At 43.5% G+C, this 20,945-nt stretch overlaps 1 long non-coding RNA gene across 1 annotated transcript in view; it reads right to left on the bottom strand.

The window, feature by feature from the left end:
• The window catches only part of LOC115931439 (uncharacterized), a 113,495-nt gene that overhangs the window by 60,672 nt on the left and 31,878 nt on the right, over window positions 1-20,945 (bottom strand). The window lies entirely within an intron of this gene.

The raw sequence follows: 20,945 nt of genomic DNA, 5'->3' as shown, positions 1-20,945 counted from the left end.
TAGGTTCTTTTGCAGACACAATTTTTTTTTGAGACAGGGTCTTGTTCTGTTACCGAGGCTGGAGTGCAATGGTGCAATCTCAGCTCACTGCAGCCTTGACCTCTTGAGCTCAAGTGATCCTCCCACCTTGGCCTCCTGAGTAGCTGGGACTACAGGTGTGTGCTGCCATACCTAACTAATTTTTAAATTTTTTGTAGAGATGGGATCTTGCTATATTACCCAGGCTGGTATAGAACTCCTGGCCTCAAGTGATCCTCCTGCCTCAGCCTCCCAAAGTGCTGGGATTACAGGTGTGAGTCACTAGTAGACACAATTTATTTACTGCTATCACTCAAAATTCAGTTGAAATGGACCTATTCTTTAAACTGAATACAAGCAGTGGCTTTCAGGCATGCATTTTGCTCAATAATTCATGAAGTATTCATGATTACTTATTAGTGAGAATAAAATAAAATTAGCCACATAGCAGCCCAGGAAATTTATCTGCCTAAGGTAATAAGCATTACTGCACTAAAGCAAATTTTCCTGTCTTAAAAGCCATCCCTAGTCCCAAGGATTTACTGGAATAAAAGGATCAATTATGAACTGTTGGGCTTGCAGAGATGGACCAAACTTTCATTATCTTTGTGCTGTGGGTTGAATTGCAAGTTTCCCCCCACCCCAGCTCACATGTTGAAGTCCTAAGCCCAGTACCTTAGATTTCCTTATTTGAAAATAGGGTCATTGTGTAATGCTTAGCATCGGGGCTCTGAAAATAGGGTCACTGCAGATGTAATTAGTTAAAGTATGATGAGGTCATACTACAGTAGCCTGGGCCCTGAATCCAATATAACTGGTGTCTTTATAAAAAGGGGAAATGTGGCTGAGTGCAGTGGCTCATGCCTATCATCCCAGCACTTTGGGAGGTAGAGGCAGAAGGATCACTTGAGCCTAAGAGTTTGAGACCACCCTGGGCAACAAAACGTGACCCTGCTTATACAAAAAATAAGAAATTAGCCATGTGTAGTGATGCACGCCTGTAGTCCCAGCTATTCAAGAGGCTGATGCAGGAGGATCGCTTGAGTCTGGGAGGTCAAGGCTCCAGAGAGCTATCGTTGTGCCACTGCACTCCAGCCTGGGTGACAGAGGGAGACCTAGTCTCAAAAAAAAAAAAAAAAAAAAGCTGGGGGAACACAGACACACGCACAAGCAGAATACCATGTGACAATGGAGGCAGAGACCAGGTAATGCGACAGAAGCCGAGGAGCACCAAAGATTGCCAGCAAACCAACAAACCAACAGAAGTGAGAAGAGAGGCCTGGAACAGATTTCCGTCTCAGCCCTCGGAAAGACCCAACCCTGCCAACACCCTCATCTTGGACTTCTCGTCTCCAGAACTGTGAGACAACAAATTTTGGTGGTTCTAATGTCACCGGCCAGGTCCAGGTCCGTTCTGCCTGTGCACAGTAAGTCAATAACTGTGACACGGGTTTTGCAAAAGAGAAAAGATTTGTGAGGCTGCCAAGCAAGAAGGTGGGAGAACAGTTCTCAAATCTGCCTCCCCGAAGATAAAGCTTAGGGATATTGATGGGTTAGGGGAGTGGGGTTGTCTAAGGTGCAGGGAGAGGTGATTGGCGGTGGGGAAAAATGAAGTAATAGGTTCATGTTGTGCAAACATAGTTGGGGTTTGTGGCATTTTATAGGACATATGCACAGAAAATGGTGCTGCTAGCATGATCACGAGGGTGGAGTTTTGGGCCCTCCAACATCAAAAGGCCACCTCTCAGGCATTCATGAGGGCCCAGTGCCTGCATCCTTCAATCCGAATTGAAGACTCCTCAAAATAAACAGCTCTATTTGGGGGCATGAGCAATCTGTAATGAGGAGGAAAAATGAGGTTTTAGATGAGGACAAGAGACAGTTTTGGCACAGAGAGCAAGTTAGAATGAGGAGAGGACTAGCCGGATGCGGTGGCTCACGCCTGTAATCCCAGCACTCTGGGAGGCCGAGATGGGCGGAAGAGTCAGTCAGTGGTCTCAACTAGTTTGAACTGAACAGGAGCTGGCCCAAGTTCCTGAAAAACAACCGAAGCAGCCATTACCATGGTAATGTATGAATGTTATATATAAAGTAGCCAGTGAAGGTTAAGTTTCAGAGTTCAGTGGCAAGACCTTCAATTACCACGGCCTTCTGCTTCATGGAAAAAGGAAAAAAGAAAAAGCTAGTGAGCAAAAGCAAGCAGGGCAGGCAGACCTGATCAAATTAACCCCTCGGTGCCACAAAGTCACCCCATTTATGGGACTTTGTTCAGAAGCCCTAGCAAACAAATACACTTTGGTTCTTTAAGATTTAAGAAAATGCTTCATCTCTTAATGTAAATACTAAATATTGCCGTTAGGACTTCCGTAGGTTAACACTCAATATTTAAAATCGGGAGACCTAGAATAAAGATTCTACTCTGGCTTTTAATTGGTCCCTTCAGCCTCAGATAAGTCATGTCCCGTCTTTGGGCTGTGTTCTCATGTGTTACTTGGTTATGATACTAATATTTACCCCTCACCTCTCATAGTGCACTGTAAGTGAGCCCAGTGAAGTCACCCATGGGAAAGCCTTCTGTAAATTGTAAAGCCCTACAATACTATGTTAAATATTCTATTTTTCATCTATTGAAGTGCCAGCAATGATTATCAATTAACCTTCTAATGTACTGTGCGTATTAGGATGTTGAATGCTGGATCCCCAAATACTACCAGCACAGCCTGTTGATAAGACATAGCCAAGTTTATTGCTTACTGTGGTTAGGGAGAACACCTCATCCATAGAGCTTTGATACGGTCTTGGAGGGGAAAAGGTAAGGTTGGAATTTGTTGAGAATTTGAAATTTGGTTTAGTGCAGGTCTTTCGATGTGGCTTTGGTAGCATTGGGTAAGAATTACCCAATTCTTAATTTTTTGAAAGGGTGGTTTAGTGTTGGTGGCAACAGTTGGCCGAGGATTTTGAGACAGGGTTTCAAAGAATCTTAGGACATAAACGGTTGATGCTTTTTATTAAAAGAGTTGGAAGTTTCTGTAATAAACAATAAAGTTATTTGCCTGGGAAATCTCCTGAAATAGAAAAGCAATTCTGATAAACACAATAGAATCATAAAGTTGGGTTAATGCAGACAGCATGTGGTTTTGGTCCTCATGTCCAAACTGTACGGCTGGGAATGGAGGGAGATGGTTTCCTTTCTCATGTATAAAATGTGGGTACAGTGCTTGAGTTATTGGCTGGTGCCTTCCCATTCCTTCTCTTGTGAGCAGGCTCAGCTTGAGATGGAGTCTCACTCTGTCACCCAGGCTCGAGCACAGTGTCACAATCTCAGCTCACTGCAACCTCCGCCTCTTGGGCTCAAGCAATTCTCCTGTTTCAGCCTCCCAAGTAGCTGGGATTAGAGGTGTGGGCCACCGCACCCAGCTAATTTTTGTATTTTTAGTAGAGACGGGGTTTCACCATGTTGGCCAGGCTGGTCTCGAACTGCTGACTTCAAGAGATCCGCCTGCCTCGGCCCCACAAAGGGCTGGGATTACCCGTGTGAGCCACTGCACCCAGCCCGTCCTCTCCTCATTCTAACTGGCTCTCTGTGCAAGAACTATCTCTTGTCCTCACCCAAAACCTCATTTTTCTTCCTCATTACAAATTCCTCATGCCCCCAAATAGAGCTGTTTTATTTTGAGGAGTCTTCAATTCAGATGAAGGGTGCTATGTAGACGATTCTGGAGGAACAACTGTCCTCTGAAGAGGATGAGAATGTGTTCTCCTTCTTTCACCACCTCAACCATGGCTTCGAGACAGAGGGGCAGAAGGTCACTTGCCCCCTTAGCTTTTGCTTCTTCTGCTGGGGAGACCAGCTAAAGTGTTCATGAGCGTCAGGTGTGTTCAGTGTGATAGAGGTTTATTTATACTAAAAACAGGAATAGGGCTGAGTGCAATGGTATACACCTGTAATCCCAGCACTTTTGGAGGCTGAGGTGGGAGGACTGCTTGAGCCCAGGAGGTCTAGGCTGCAGTGAGCCATGATCATGCCAGTCTGGGTGAGAGAGTGAGAAAACAACAACAGCAATGAAACACAGGAATACGGTCCCTAGTTTAGAATTCAGATAATTTGAGTTTGGGAACTGGCTTCCAAGTCCCAGGTGGTCTAGGTCCAATTATTCTAGATCTGATTTCCTAACCTTTACCTGTTTCTAGCCCTCCTCACCCCAAAAGGTTAATTTCTTGCTTTAAAAAGCGATTTTGAGGAACCAGTAATTCTCTCCTTCTGGTGCTATCACAAGTGAATGAATGGCTCATTGTTAAAGAAGTCATTCCACTGAACAAAGCAATCTCTCCTTTAAACCAGGCTAGGGGTATTGGACCAAACATTATAATTAAATCAAGTATTTGTCTGCATTCCTTGTTATACAGCCCAGTGTATTCAGGCCTTTCAAAGTACTGAATTTTGGGAGTCCTATCAACATTATTTGCCTTTAATACAAATGAATTTATAAATGAGCAGGTAGTAAAGTACCACAATACTGTCTTAATTTTTTGAAAGGGTACTAAGACACCTGAGATTTTTGAAAACTGAGACATTTTATAGGGAAAAGTAGTTAGCAGTTTCCTGCATTGCTAAGAGTATTTGCTAGAGTTTAGGTTACCAGCACAATTATATTTTCAGTATATGACTAAATCCTACTTATCCACTTATAATTCCTGCTGATTGGTGAGTGAGAAATAAAGATATAATTTACTGGTTAAGCCAGTCCTATAATAAGTGGAACAAAGCAAGATATTCTAGAGAAGCAATAAGCACTTATCTTTAATTTCTAACACTTTGGTCAGGGAAATTGAATTGGTCCTGAGTTTGATCTTTTGGTGGGAGAAAAAAAGCACGTCACTGGGTGTCCTTAAACTTTCTGCTAGGAGATGTTACGTTAAAAAAACTATGGTAAAATATACCTAACATAAAATTTACCATATTAACCATTTTTAAGTGTACAATTCAGTGGCATTGAGTATATTCACATCGTCATGCAACCATCACTACCATTCATCTCTAGAACTTTTTCATCTTGCGAAAACTGCAACTATACTCCTTAGACAATAACTTCCCATTCCTCTCTCCCCCAACTTCTAGCAAAAATCACTACTTTCTGTCTCTATGAATTTGACTATTCTAGGTACCTCATATACATGGCAAGTGGAATCATGCAATATTTGTTCTTTTGTGTCTGGCTGATTTCACTTAGCATAGCGTCTTCACAGTTCATCTGTGTTGTAACGTGCGTCAGAATTTAATTCCTTTTTAAGACTGAAGAATACTCCACTGCATGTATAGACCACATGTGTTTATCCATTAATCCATTAATAGACACGGGTTGTTTTCACCTAAGATGTTACTTTCCATACCTGTTCATTTTCTGACGTCTCCCATTTCCAGATCACTAGACAGAGTGGACACAACTGGGGAGTCGGAGTAGGGGGTGTGTTGGAGGTGAGGCAGGTGAGGAGAGAAAGAGGACGCAGTGTGGGCAACCACATGTCTATGCTATGCAGAGTGAGGCAGAGAGGACCATGCTCGATTCAGGCTCCGTTACCCTGAGAGGCCAGGTAGGCAGCAGCAAGATCTGCCAGAAAAGTTCTACCAGCAGCAGTTTATCATAGGTATCCTTTTACCCCCGTGTTTAGAACCCCTGGTTTAAACAGATTCAGGGCCAGACACAGTAGCTCACGTTTGTAATCCTAGCACTTTGGGAGACTGAGGTTAGAGGGTCGCTTGAGCCCAGGAGTTCAAGATTAGCCTGGGCAAAATAGTGAGACCCTGTCTCTTAAAAAAAAAAAAAAAAAAAAAAAAAGGCCGGGCGCTGTGGCTCACGCCTGTAATCCCAGCACTTTGGGATGCCAAGGCGGGCGGATCGCGAGGTCAGGAGATCGAAACCATCCTGGCTAACACGGTGAAACCCCGTCTCTACTAAAAATACAAAAAATTAGCCGGGCGTGGTGGCGGGCGCCTATAGTCCCGGCTACTGCGGAGGCTGAGGCAGGAGAATGGCGTGAACCCGAGAGGCGGAGCTTGCAGTGAGCCGAGATGGCGCCACTGCACTCCAGCCTGGGTGACAGAGCGAGACTCCATCTCAAAAAAAAAAAAAAAAAAAAAAAAAGAAAAGAAAAGAAAAAATAGCTGAGCATGAGTACTTGTAGTCCCAGCTACTCGAAAGGCTGAAGTGGGAGGATTGCTTGTGGCTGCAATGGGTGGCGATTGCACCACCACACTCCAGCCTCAGCAACAGAGTGGTACACTGTCTTAATTAAAAAAAAAAAAGAGAGACAGCGATTGAGAGATTTAGGTGTCTTTAGAATTACATCAATATTTATGGCTGGACATGGTGGCTCACACCTGTAATCCCAGCACTTTGGGAGGCTGAGGTGGGCGGATCACCTGAGGTAGGAGTTCCAGACCAGCCTGACCAACATGGAGAAACCTCGTCTCTACTAAAAATACAAAATTAGCCGGGCGTGGTGGCGCATGCCTGTAATCCCAGCTACTCAGGAGGCTGAGGCAGGAGACTCATTTGAACCCAGGAGGCACAGGTTGCAGTGAGCCGAGATCATGCCACTGCACTCCAGCCTGGGCAACAAGAGTGAAACTCCTTCTCAAAAAAAAAAAAAAAAAAAAAAAAATTACGTTAATATTTCTAACTAATAAAATTCCACTGAAGCCTACCAGAAAAACCTTTAACAGAACTAATAAAGCCAGTGTGACAATTTTAAAGCGAAAGATTTATACCATTTGAAGAGAAACCAGAGTATAGTGGGACCATTTTAATCTTGTCCAGATGAGCAGTTAGGGAATGCAAGTTCCAATCCCCCATTACCTCTGAACAGCAATGTTTTAAACCTGAGTTTTCAATTTGACTGAAATGGGATTATGTTACAAGTTCTTCATGAATTAAAAAAAAAAAAAAAAAAGGAGGCAGTTCATAACATCAGGCCTTGGGCAAATTACGCTGTAAGACAGTCTGTAAGTAAAATGTTGACAATTTCAGTACATTAACACATTCAACATGAATATTTTTACATCAATTTAAACACGAAGGCTTAAGTGTTGCTTCATTTGGTTTTCACAATAACCCTATGGGGAGGATAAGGCAGGTATTAACAAACATTTTACAAGTGAGGAAACTACATTTAAGAAGAGCTAGATGACATATCTAAGATTATGTACCCAACATATGGCAGCATTGGGGCTGGGCGCGGTGGCTCTTGCCTGTAATCCCAGCACTTTGGGAGGCTGAGGCAGGCGGATCACTAGAGGTCAGGAGTTCGAGACCAGCAAGGCTGGGTGTTTCTAATCCTGGGAGAAGTGACAGAGGTAGGCTGAATACCGCTATGGACTGGGTGAAGTATTACTAACTTGCAAGCTGTTTTCATGTTATCTCATGTGAGACAAATAACATTTCCACCTCTCATCCTTGGAAACTAGGGCTCAAGTAGTTGACTTGCCTGGGGACTAGTGAGCATAGAATGTAACTCAAACTTCCAACTGAAGTGTCCTCAACCTTTACCTACATTCTAGAAGCAGAAACTTTTTTTTTTTTTTAAGTTTTGCTTATGGTTTTTCAAAGACAAGTGTATTCAGAATTTAAAACTAACAAAGGCAAAATTGCTCTGATCCAAGGGGCTAAGGACTCCAGAAACTTCCCCTAGGAGGGTGCTGTCCACAGGTTGACCTAAGGGATCCTAGGTGGAATCAACTGCTCGTTAGTTTGACCAGAACTTCCCAAGCGTTTATAAGCCTTACGGAAGCTCACTTTGGCGCCCTCTCTCCCCTCAAGCCATCAGGGTGGCATTTACCTTTTGTGCGGCAAAGCTGGTTATTTCCCACCTCCCCGCTCCACGCCCCCGCAAATCCTTCAAAATTGCTTGCTCTAAGAAAGTCACCCAACTCCAAATGGGGTTGTATCTCTCTGTTTCTGATGATCGCCCTGGGACCAGCCTTAAGTGGTCGTCGAGCACTTAAAATACTAAGCGCTACTCATATTAAATGGTTTGTCACCCAGAGGGAAAGAAAGGAGAAACAAGGGATTCCCTTTCGATGAGCAGGTGGAGTGAAAAGTAACGTGTGCAACTTGTGATTTCAACGAGTCCACCAATTCTCTCCCTAAGGGCCGGCGGCGGCTCCCGGGAAGGCCCCAGGGCCGAGGAACCAACCCTCGGAGCGCGGCTGTGGCTGCGCCTGCGCCCTCCAGCCCTCCGGAGAGGCTGGGCTGCTGCGGGGGTCAGTCCGGGCCCAGTCTGGAGGGCCGAAGCACCTGCCCGAGAGAAGGCAGCATCCCCGGAGCCGGCGCGACTGAATGAAGCCTTGCGGGAAAGGCTGTAACCGAGGCGCTAGCGAGGCTCGCCTCCGTGTGGGGTGGCTCAAATGGCTGCGAGCGATGGACAGATCACACCTCCTTTGTCTAGCACTGGGGGTGGAGAAAAAGCTTCTCGGTATTGGTGAATTTTGATGAATCTTCCGGGTAACTGCAACTTCTTTCTTTAAGAACCCAAGCTGCAAATTTTTAAAACATTTTTGTTTTTGAAACATGTATTCCTTTCATTTACCCTGATGTGGCAGGCTCTTGGTCCTCGTTGCTGAGGCTCTTTCACTGCTCCAGCTCAGAACGTCTAAGGTGTGCGGGGCTCCTCTGCTACCACCATCTGCCCCCCCCACTCTCCCCGCCCCCCCACCTGTTTGTAGGCGCCGGCTTGCTCTGCTATCGCACCCATCGCTACCTCTTGAGGCCTTTTTCTCTATTTTGCTGTCTTTAATTTGTATAGGGCCAGGGAGTCAGTGTCAAACTTCTCAGAACTGATTAATAAGTAACACTAATAAATAGCCCCGGAAGGCCGGGCACGGTAGCTCACACCTGTAATCCCAGCACTTTGGGAGGCTAAGGTGAGTGGATCACCTGAGGTCAGGAGTTCAAGACCAGCCTGGCCAACATGGTGAAACCCCGTCTCTACTAAAAATACAAAATCAGCCGGGCATGGTGGCAGGTGCCTGTAATCCCAGCTACTCGGGAGGCTGAGGCAGGAGAATCGCTTGAACCTGGGAGGCAGAGGTAGCAGTGAGCGGAGATCATGCCACTGCACTCCAGCCTGGGTGACAGAGTGTGACTCTGTCTCAAATAAATAAGTAAATAAACAGCCCAAGAAGTCCTCATATGAATATGTCAAGGCTGAGCTCTTGTACATCGATTTTTAAAACCATTGAAATGCTTTTTTAAAATTATCATTCTTTTAAATTGTGGCAAAATACACATGACAAAATTTACCATCTTGATTTTTTTTTTTTTTTGAGACAGAGACTCTGTCTCCCAGGCTGCAGTACAGTGGCGTGATCTCTGCATTCTTGGCTCACTGTAACCTCCACCTCCCAGGTTCAAGCAATTCTCCTGCCTCAGCCTCCCAAGTAGCTGGGACTACAGGCGCACGCCACCACAGCCAGCTAATTTTTGTATTTTTTTAGTAGAGATGGGGTTTCACCATGTTGACCAGGCTGGTCTTGAACTCCTGACCTCAAGTGATCCACCTGCCTTGGCTTCCCAAAGTGCTGAGATTAGAGGCATGAGCCACCATGCCCAGCCAAATTTTGTATTTTTAGTAGAGACGGGGTTTCACCATGTTGTCCAGGCTGGTCTCGAACTCCTGACCTCAAGTGGTCCACCCACCTCGGCCTCCCAAAGTGCTGGAATTATAGTCGTGAGCCACCACACCTGGCCAATCTTGACCATTTTTAAGTATACAGTTCAGTGGCATTAAGACAGTTCACATTGTTGTGCAATAGTCACCGCCATCCATCTCTGGAACTTTCATCTTGCAAAACTGAAACCCCATGCCCATTAAACACCTTTCTATTCTCTTCTCCCCGGAGTCCCTGCCAATCACCATTCTACTTTATGTCTCTATGAATTTGACAACTGTATGTACCTCATGTAAGTAGAATCATACAGTTTTTGACTTTTTATGACTGGCTTATTTCATTTAACATACTGTTCTAAAAATTCATGCATATTGTAGCACGTGTCAGAATTTCCTTCTATTTTAAGACTGAAGAATATTCCATTGTATTAATAGACCACATTTTCTTTGTCCATTCATCCATCAAGGAACACTTGGGTTTTGGCTTTTGTGAATAATGCTGCTATGAAAATGAATGTGCAGATATCTCTGTAAGACCCTGCTTTCAGTCCTTTTGGGTATACACTTAGAAGTGGAATTGCAGAATCACATGGTAATTCTATTTATAATTTTTTTTTAGGAGCTGCCGTACTGTTTTCTATAGTGGCTGCACTGTTTTATATTCCCACCAACAGTTCATAAGGTCTCCAATTTCTCTAAATCCTCACCCATATTTGTTACTTTTCTCACAGATGCCTTTTTTGCTAATTTATTGGTTCTCAGTTGTCTTTTAGATAGTGAAAATTACTGGCTTTCAGATCTCTAGATTGGTGGGGGTGTTTCCAACATGAATCAATAAGTTAGGTAGATATGTCTCACTTTGCATAGTAGTTGGGATAATAAAAATCACACACACACACACACACACACACACACACACACACACACACATATATATATATTGAGAGAGAGAGAGAGAGAGAGAGAGAGAGAGAGAGAGAGAGAGAGAGAGTCTTGTTCTGTTGCCCAGGCTGGAGTGTAGTGGCGTGATCTTGGCTCACTGCAACCCCCGCCTTCCTGATTCAAGAGATTCTCCTGCCTCAGAGCCTCCCAAGTAGCTGGGATTACAGGCACCCACCATCATGCCCAGCTAATTTTTGTATTTTTTGTAGAGACGGGGTTTCACCATGTTGGCCAGGCTGGTCTTGAACTCCTGACCTCAGGTGATCCACCCGCCTCGGCCTCCCAAAGTGCTGGGATTACAGGAGTGAGCCACTGTGCCTGGCCAAAAATCATATTTTAAATGTACAGAGTATCTAGCTATTTAAAAGAAGCCTATAATGGATTATTTAAAAATATCTTTTGAAAATTAACTTATTACAAAATAATAGGTGTTCATTGTAGAAAATTAGGAAACTATAGAAAAGTAAATAAAAGAAGAGTCACCAATAATCCCAGTGGTCAGAGATCATTTTAATGAACGTGTTGGTGCATCTGCTGCATTCTATATATGTATATATACACACATACATTCACACACACATCCATCTACGTGTGCACACACCGTGGTTTCTAAAAATTGTCGTCATTCCATTCTTACAGTTTGGTAGCCTGGTTTTCTCATTTCGTAATACATTAAGAGCATTTCCTTTGTCATCATATCTTCACATAATCTTCAGATACATACCATTTGTATCTGTGATTATCATTTGTATCTGTGGTGTGATTAATAGCTATATAGTAAGAATCCTTAAAAATATAATCACTCATCATCTGTTTGGGAGGTTTTCACATACTTGACTTTCTTGGGGATACTACAGAGTTAAAAAAAAATTAAGACAGGTTCTGTGGCTCCTGCCTATAATCCAGGTACTCAGGAGGCTGAGATGGGAGGATTGCTTGAGGCCAAAGTTTGAGACCAGCTTAGACAACATAATAAGACCACCTGGCTCAAAAAAAAAAAAGTAAATTAATAAACCTGTTTTTAGTTTTTACAGGAGCGTTGCTAGGTAGACTCTTTTGCAAGAGTGTTACCTCCATTTCGCAGATGTGAAAGACACCCACAGAGGATCTCCAGATCCTGGATTCTAAACGGCAGGACTATTGGGCAACAATATTCGTATGGGAAAGAGACATGCAGAATAGGTTAATTCAATGCAGCATTCAAACTGTCAGAGGAGGAAGAAAATCCATAATTTGGAGAAAAACTCTTTAAATATATGAAAGAGACCTGGAGGTTTATTAATTGTTCTATAATTCCATGAGCAGCTTTTGCTTCAGAATTAAATGACAGTTAACAGTAATCCCAGTGATGTTTTGACATTGTCAGACCTTTTGGGGCTCATGCCTTCATGTGTGTCTTTTTATAGAGCAATTAATAAATGTTGGCAGTGTGCTGTGATCCTTCTGAAATGCTTGGGGAGGATATTGTCACTGCTGCAGCTTTGTGTGTCTTGGGTCTTACAAATGATTTACCACTTACTAAATCTGAAATCCAAATTGTAGATTTGGCTCTGGTTGTTGCCAGCTAACAGAAGCTATAATACTGGAAAGAAGTTAAGAAGCTAGGCCGGGCGCGGTGGCTCACACCTGTAATCCCAGCACTTTGGGAGGCCGAGGCGGGTGGATCACGAGGTCAGGAGATCGAGACCATCCTGGCTAACACGGTGAAACCCCGTCTCTACTAAAAATACTAAAAATTAGCCGGGCGTGGTGGCGGGCGCCTGTAGTCCCAGCTACTCGGGAGGCTGAGGCAGGAGAATGGCGTGAACCCAGGAGGCGGAGCTTGCAGTGAGCCGAGATCGCGCCACTGCACTCCAGCCTGGGCGACAGAGCGAGACTCCGTCTCAAAAAAAAAAAAAAAAAAAAAGAAGCTATCACAGACTGCCTCAATGTCTAACTTTATCCAGGATAATCATGTAGAAAAGAAACTCCTGGATTTATAGGACAAAAAAATTATAGAATGTTTCCATAATTTAAAAATAAAATGGAATATTTGTTATATTTTATACGAAAATAAGTCTTCATCATATATTTTATTATTTATTTATTTGAGACGGAGTCTCGCTCTGTCGCCCAGGCTGGAGTGCAGTTGTGAGATCTCAGACCACTACAACCTCCGCCTCCTGGGTTCAAGTGATTCTCCTGCCTCATTCTCCCGAGTAGCTGGGACTACAGGTGCCCACCACCACGCCTGGCTAATTTTTGTATTTTTAATAGAGATAGGGTTTCACTATGTTGGCCAGGCTGGTCTTGAACTTGCCTTGGTCTCCCAAAATGCTGGGATTACAGGCGTGAGCCACCGTGCCCGGCCTTCATTATATATTTTAAACTTGATATACTTGAGTAAACAACTTTTTTCCATTATAAATACTATAAATTACAATTTAAGTAATAATTCCTTATAAAACTAAATGGTAGATTACAGCTTCTAAGTATTATCATTCTTCTTCCTTTTGTCTTCCCCCAGACAATAAAAGAAGAAAAAAACCACAATATATAGACATATATAAAGGCATAAACTTATAGGAATGTGTGAGAATGTGCTGTTGCTGCTGCATTGTAGATTCAGACTAAAAATAGTGACAAATCATAATTCTTCACGATCACATCTGCCAGCAAAGTTAACTGAGGAAGGTCCCACTATTTTCATCTTATACTTCCCAGGGAATAAGATGTGGCCCCTCAAAGTGTCACTGATAATCCAGCATTATCTAATTAGCACATTTGATCCATCATCCAGTTTTTGGATACATTCAAATATACTATTTTACTGGATTTGAAAATATAAACATAGAATTTAAAATACATTAGAAACAAAATAAAATAAATCAAATATATTAGAACTGGAAAGAGGCTGGGTATGGTGGCTCACACCTATAATCCCAGCACTTTGAGTGGCTGAGGCAGGAGGATCACTTGAGGCTAAGAGTTCAAGTCCAGGGTGGGCAACAAAGCAGAGACCCTGTCTCTATAAAAAACAAAAAAAATTTTAAAAATTAGCTGGATGTGGTGGTGCACACTTGTAGTCCCAGCTACTCGGGAGGCTGAGGTGGGAGGATTGCTTGAGCCAGGAGCTGGAGTCTGCAAAGCTATGACCACAGCCTGGGTGACAGAGCAAGATCCTGTCTCAAAAAAAAGAAAAAGAAAAAAAAAAGAAAAGAAAAGAACTGGAAAGGTATTATAAATCAATGATTCTAGCTCTCTCAAATTACAGATAAGGAAATGGAGGTCTAGAGAGGGTAAACAATTTGCTTAAAGGCAGATTTCTTTCTTTCTTTTTTTTTTTTTGAGACGGATTCGCCCAAGCTGGAGTGTAGTGGCGAAATCTCAGCTCGCTGCAACCTCCGCCTCCTGGGTTCAAGCGATTCTCCTGCCTCAACATACCAGGTAGCTAGGATCACAAGCTTGCGCCACCACACCCAGCTAATTCTGTATTTTTAGTAGAGACAGGGTTTTACCATGTTGGCCAGGCCGGTCTCGAACTACTGACCTCAGGTGACCCACCCACCTCGGCCTCCCAAAGTGTTGTGATTACAGGCGTGAGCCACCATGCCCGGCCAAGGCAGATTTCTTTTCATTTATTTCCTCAGTTATTCTTCCACACATTCAGTCAACCATGTTACTAAGCAGGAGTTAATGTGAGGCCCTCAGGATGTAAAAAGAGTAAGATGCCACCGTTGTTCTTAAGGAGTTAAGCTCCAGCAAAGAGAGACAGGAGCCCCTCAACCAGCTAATACAGTAAGTAGTCTGTGGTGAGGAGCTTGTGAGCATCACAGACTAAGAGCTACCAAAGAGCACAAATAGTTGTTGATTCTACTTCATGAGGTTGAGACAGCTTCACAGAAGAGCAGACCTATGAGCTGAGCCTTAAAGAATGAACATGCTGTCATGTAGAAAAGATCAAAGGGCAACCAGGTAGGATAAACAGCATGAGCAAAGCCACAACCCCATGAGCATGTGTGAGAAAATTAGGGAACAGTCAACAGTCCAATGTGCATGTGTGGAGGGTGTGGGGTTAAGCAGAAAAGGTGAGGAACGAAAATTACCCTATCCAAATCACCCCGCCCAAATTACCCCAGTTAAAGGAAATTGGTCTTTTAGTCTTTTGTGGCTAATTTAGTAAAAGCCTTGAATGTCATTCTAAGAAGTGTGGACTTTATTCTGAGAAAATAGGGCTCCAGGGAAGGCTTATAAGTAGGGCTAGGACACAATCAGACCTTGGTTTATGCTGGAGATGAATTAGAATTTTACATTTTAGACAGGAGATAATGAGAGCCTTGTATTAGTCAGGGTTCTCTAAAGGGACAGAACTAATAGGATAGATGAACGTATGAATGAGGAGTTTATTAGGAGAATTGACTCACAGGATCACAAGGTGAAGTCCCACAATAGGCCGTCTGCGAGCTGAGGAGCCAGGAAGCCAGTCCAAGTCCCAAAACCTCAAAAGTAGGGAAGCTGATAGCACAGCTTTCAGTCTTTGGCCAAAGGCCCAATAGCCCCTGGCAAATCACTGGTGTAAGTCCAAGAGTCTAAAAGCTGAAGAACTTGGAGTCTGATGTTAAAGGGCAGGAAGCATCCAGCATGGAAGAAAGATGGAGTCCAGAAGACTCAGGAAGTCTGCTCTTTCCATGCTTGCTTTTATGCTGGCAGCTGATTAGATGGTGCCCACCCAGACTGAGGGTAAGTCTGCCTCTCCCAGTCCACTGACTCAATTGTTTATCTCCTTTGGCAACATCCTCACAGACACACCCAGGAACAATACTTTGCATCCTTCAATCCAATCAAGTTGACACACAATATTAACCATCACAAGCCTATATGTGGAAGAGTGGCAATAACGAGGAACAGAAAAGGTATATGGATGGCCAGTAAGCACATCAAAAGATGCTCAACACCATTAGTCATCAGAAAAATGCAAATTAAAACCACAATGAGGGCTGGCGCGGTGGCTCATGCCTGTAATCCCAGCAGTTTGGGAGGCCGAGGCGGGTGGATCACATGAGGTTAGGAGTTCGAAACCAGCCTGACCAACATGGTGAAACCCCGTCTCTACTAAAAATAGAAAAATTGGCCAGGCACAGTGGCTCACGCCTGTAATTCCAGCACTTTGGGAGGCCGAGGGGGGCAGATCACGAGGTCAGGAGATCGAGACCACCCTGGCTAACACGGTGAAACCCCGTCTCTATTAAAAATACAAAAAATTAGCCGAGTGTGGCGGCATGTGCCTGTAGTCCCAGCTACTCAGGAGGCTAAGGTGGGAGAATGGCATGAACCCGGGAGGCAGAGCTTTCAGTGAGCCGAGATGGCACCCCTGCATTCCAGCCTGGGCAACAGAGCAAGACTCCAGCTCAAAAAAAGAAAAAAAAAAAAGAAAGAAAGAAAGAAAGAAAAATTAGCCAGCCATGGTGTGCACCTGTTATTCCAGCTACTTGGTTGGCTGAGACATGAGAATTGCTTGAACCTGGGAGGTGGAGGTTGTAGTGAGCTGAGATAGCGCCACTGAACTCCAGCCTGGGAGACAGAGGAAGACTCTGTTTAAAAAAAAAAAAAACCCAAAAACAAACAAACAAAAACCAAGTAAATAAAATAAATATAAATAAATAAATAGGCCAGGCACGGTGGCTCATGCCTGTGATCCCAGCACTTCGGGAGGCTGAAGCAGGCAGATCAGGAGATCAAGAGATGGAGACCATCCTGGCCAGCATGGTGAAACCCCATCTCTACTAAAAATACAAAAATAGCTGGGCATAGTGGCGCACGCCTGTAGTACCAGCTACTTGGGAGGCTGAGGCAGGAGAATCACTTGAACCCTGGAGGTGGAGGTTGCAGTGAGCTGAGATCGCGCCACTGCACTCCAGCCTGGTGACAGAGTGAGACTGTCTCAAAACAAAACAAAAAATAAATACATAAATAAAAATAAACCACAGTGAGATACCACTACATATCCACTAGAATGGTCAAAATTTTAAAAACTGATCATACCAAGCGTTGGCCAGGATGTGAAGCAAATGAAACTCATATATTGCTGGTGGGAATGTGAAATGACACAACAATTTTGGAAAACAGCTTGGCAGTTTTCTTTAAATATACACTTACCATGTGATCTAGCCATTCCAATCCTAATTATTTACCCAAGGTATATGAAAATATATGCCCAAAGACTTGCACATGTATGTACATACCAACTGTATACATAATAGTCCCCAAACTGGAAACAAGCCAAGTGTCCAACAATACACAAATGGATCAACAAATTTAAACAAATTGTAGGATATCCATACAACGGAATACTACTTAGCAGTAAAGAGGAATGATCTGCTGATACCCATGGTGACATGGGGAATCACAAATCCATTATGCTGAGTGAAAGAAACTGACACAAGAGTACATACGACGTGATTACATTTGTATGAAACTCTAGGACAGACAAATCTAATCTATAGTAACAGAAAGCAGACCAGGCTGACGGTGAGAGAAAGATTAACTAGGAAGGATTACAGGAGATTTTGGGGGGTAATGGGGTTGTTCTCTACCGTGATTGTGATGGTGGTCACATGATCATATACATTTGTCAAAACTGATAATGTACATTTAACAGGAGCGTTTTATTATATATAAGTTATATCACAATACGTTTCATTAAAAATAATTGAATTTAGATGGTTAACGGAATAAACTAACAACACGGTAGTTGATCTGATTTTATAGGCTTTTCCCTTGGTTCTGTGTAATTATGGATTGATGTCTTAATGCAGTCCAAACAAATGGAAACAAACTTAGAAAGGATTCTCACTCCCTTCAGCTAATCAAGGGGAGGGACTTATGCAGTAAAATTCAGTAGCTAATACGATACAGAGCTCCAGTTCCAATGTTAGCAAAAAACAACTCAACTAAATGTTAATGTGATATTAACAAGCTCCCCTAAAACTGGAAAGAATTTATTTTGAGGGCTTCTTGTACCCCCTTCCACTCCTTAGAAAAGTTTTTTAAAAATATTTTTCTACATTTATTTATTTTTTCCCTCAATGTTGATGATGTCTTTTTTTCTACATTCAAGTGCATCCCTGCTGCTTTATTTATGTATTTAGGCCTAATACAATGACTGGGTTATCTTCAATACTGCTGGTTTCAAAAAATTATTTACTCCTTTTTATTTTCATTCTTCTTTTCACAATTCTTATTACACATCTAGGGGAAAAGTAAAATGGGGTGATAAAGTGAAAAAAGAGAATGACATTGCTCAGAAAAGTAATCTAGGGAAAAAGTAAAATAGGGTGATAGTGAAAGAAAGAGAATGACATTGCTCAGAACTTGTTATTATGCCATTATTTTAGGTTTTTCTCTATTATTTTCCATCTTACTCCTTAACGTGTGGTCCACTGGGAAGCAGCAGAACCTGGTAAGAAAATCAGAACTTAGCATTGTTTTCTTTCTTTTTTTTTTTTTTTTTTTGAGACGGAGTCTCACTCTGTCACCCAGACTGGAGTGCAGTGGTGCAATTTCGGCTCACAATTTTTTGTATTTTTAGTAGAGACGGGGTTTCACAGTGTTAGCCAGGATGGTCTCGATCTCCTGACCTCATGATCCTCCCGCCTCGGCCTCCCAAAGTGCTGGATTGCAGGCATGAGCCACCACGCCTGGCCACATTGTTTTATTTCTATCTTCAGAGAGTAATCCCTCCCTTCTCTGAAGGAGAGTCTCTCTTCCCTGCCTCCAGGGGTATGATTTTAGGAGGGCTCTGAAGCTGGGCGCGTGACCCAAGAAGAATCAATGAAAGTACTTCACCTCCTGACCAGTGTTTGGGTGGATATGGGCACATGACCCAAGTAAGTCAATCAGAGCCTTTCCCCAGTTTCCCCCCGCCTACAGTTTATTGGGGGAAGAGTCCATCCTTCTCTGGTGGCCAAGGAAGAGGTGAGCCAGGAGCTGCTGGCTGCTGTGGTTACAGCTTTGTGAAGAAGCCAACCTGAGAGAAAGAAGCTAATACTCACAGAGAAGTAAAAAATGGAAGACAGAAAGAGTTCTGACCTGTTTGAGATGCTGTTCATCCCTGTCTTTCCTGAGAGTTCATTACATGAGAAAGAATTCTCTTAGTTCAAGCTGGCTGTCATTGAAATCTTTTTTAAAATGAGTAATTAATATAGGTTTCTTGGGCTGGGTACGGTGGCTCATGCCTGTAATCCCAGCACTTTGGGAGGTCGAGGCGGGTGGATAACCTGAGGTCAGGAGTTCAAGACCAGCCTGGCCAACATGGCGAAACCCCATCTCTACTAAAAACACAAAAATTAGCTGAGTGTGGTGGCGGGCGCCTGTAATCCCAGCTACTCGGGAGGCTGAGGCAGGAAGAATTGCTTAAACCCAGGAGACGGAGGTTGCAGTGAGCCAAGATCATGCCACTGCATTCCAGGCTGGACTCTGTCTCAAAAAACAAACAAACAAACAAACAAAAACATATATATATGTGTGTGTGTGTGTGTGTGTGTGTATACGTATATATAGTCCTCTGGCTTAGATTATAATATAGTCAATCTTTCCAAAGCAGCGAAGAGTGGCTTGGGTCCCTAGTGAAAAAAACTGAGGGCTCCTCCTGTGAGGCTGGGTTTATATTGATATGCAATATAGTTGGTTCCCAGAACCCCTTCCAGATGGCTGCATACCAGGTATTTGTAAAGAATTTCCCTCCCTCTCCTATTAGTCTTGATTCTTTCCTCTTCCTGACCCAGATGTCAGCTTCTATTGAGATCTAAGTGTCTTGAGCTCTCCGTTCCCTTATTACAGCCTTCTTGGATCTCAAATAATCTAACTTCACTGCAGTTACTCCACTGGACTGCTGCCTAGTAAGTCTGGAGGCCAAGATCTAAAATATTGTTCTGAGACCTCCAGGAATATCGGCTTCCTTCCTTCTTCCCCCGTTCGAGAGAAATGGCCTCATTGCACTCTTCTGAGGGATGACCTCAGTGTCTTTTTCAAATTGGAAAGAAACATGAGTTTTATCCCAACTCATGCCCGCCTCCTTAGCCATGACATATAGACAATGGACTCTCACCGAGAACTCTGCCAAGCATACCTGAGTAGGAGCTGATTCCTAAGTGTTTATTCCTAAGCAATTTATTAGGTGGACTAGAGAGAGTATCTTCCTCTGCCATCAACCTGACAGCATGAGAGGGGTGCTGTTCTCCTTAGAAACTTGAACTTGAGCATGGACAAAGACTCTTCTTTTACTACCTTGTGGACCAGCTGAGAGCAATTTGGAACATTCCAACAAGACTTTACCAAAGATTTCTGGAAAACAAAAGGAAAATAAGCAGAGAAGGAAATAAGAATCTAGATCATCTGATATCAAGTTACAGCTGTTGCTCATGGCCTCAAGAACTCCTGCCTTCAACCTGGGTGACAGAGTGAGACCCTGTCTCAAAAATAAATAAATAGGGTCGGGCGCGGTGGCTCAGGCCTGTAATCCCAGCATTTTAGTAGGCCGAGGGGGGCGGATCATGAGGTCAGGAATTCAAGACCAGCCTGTCCAACGTGGTGAAACCCTGTCTCTACTAAAAATACAAAAATTAGCTGGGCGTGGTGGTGCACGCCTGTAGTTCCAGCAACTCAGGAGGCTGAGGCAGGAGAATCGCTTGAACCCGGGAGGCAGAGGTTGTAGTGAGCTGAGATTACGCCACTGCATGATGCCTGGGTGACAGAGAGAGATTCTGTCTCAAAATAAATAAAATAAACAAATAAATAAATAATAAACAATAACTCCTGCCTTAACTGCATGTAATCTGGTGCCCTCAGAGGTTCCACCTTTTTATTATTCTTATCCTTCCCATCTTGGATTTCCTGCCCCCTTCTGGAGGAAGAACTCCAAAGAATATCAGCCAACGAACCAGTGGTGAGTAGTTGTGGTACATCAAGGCTCATGGACTCTGCGACGTCTCAAGAATATGCCTGGATATGCGATCTTGGGCAAAAGTGAATAGTTTTCTTTTTTTCTTTTCGTTTTGAGACAGAGTTTCACTCCTGTTGCCCAGGCTGGAGTGCAATGGTGTGATCTCAGCTCACTGCAACCTCCACCTCCCGGGTTCAAGCGATTCTCCTGCCTCAGCCTCCCAAGTAGCTGGGATTACAGGCATGCACCACCACACCCAGCTAATTTTGTATTTTTGTAGAGACGGTGTTTCTTCATGTTGGTCAGGCTAGTCTCGAACTCCCGATCTCAGGTGATCCGCCTGCCTCGGCCTCCCAAAGTGCTGGGATTACAGGTGTGAGCCACCACACCCAGCTGAAAG

This window comes from Gorilla gorilla, chromosome 1 (genome assembly GCF_029281585.2).
Source record: "Gorilla gorilla gorilla isolate KB3781 chromosome 1, NHGRI_mGorGor1-v2.1_pri, whole genome shotgun sequence".
NCBI lineage: Eukaryota > Metazoa > Chordata > Mammalia > Primates > Hominidae > Gorilla > Gorilla gorilla.
Note: the sequence above shows the minus strand (reverse complement) of the source record. Positions and strands in the feature narration are given on the sequence as shown.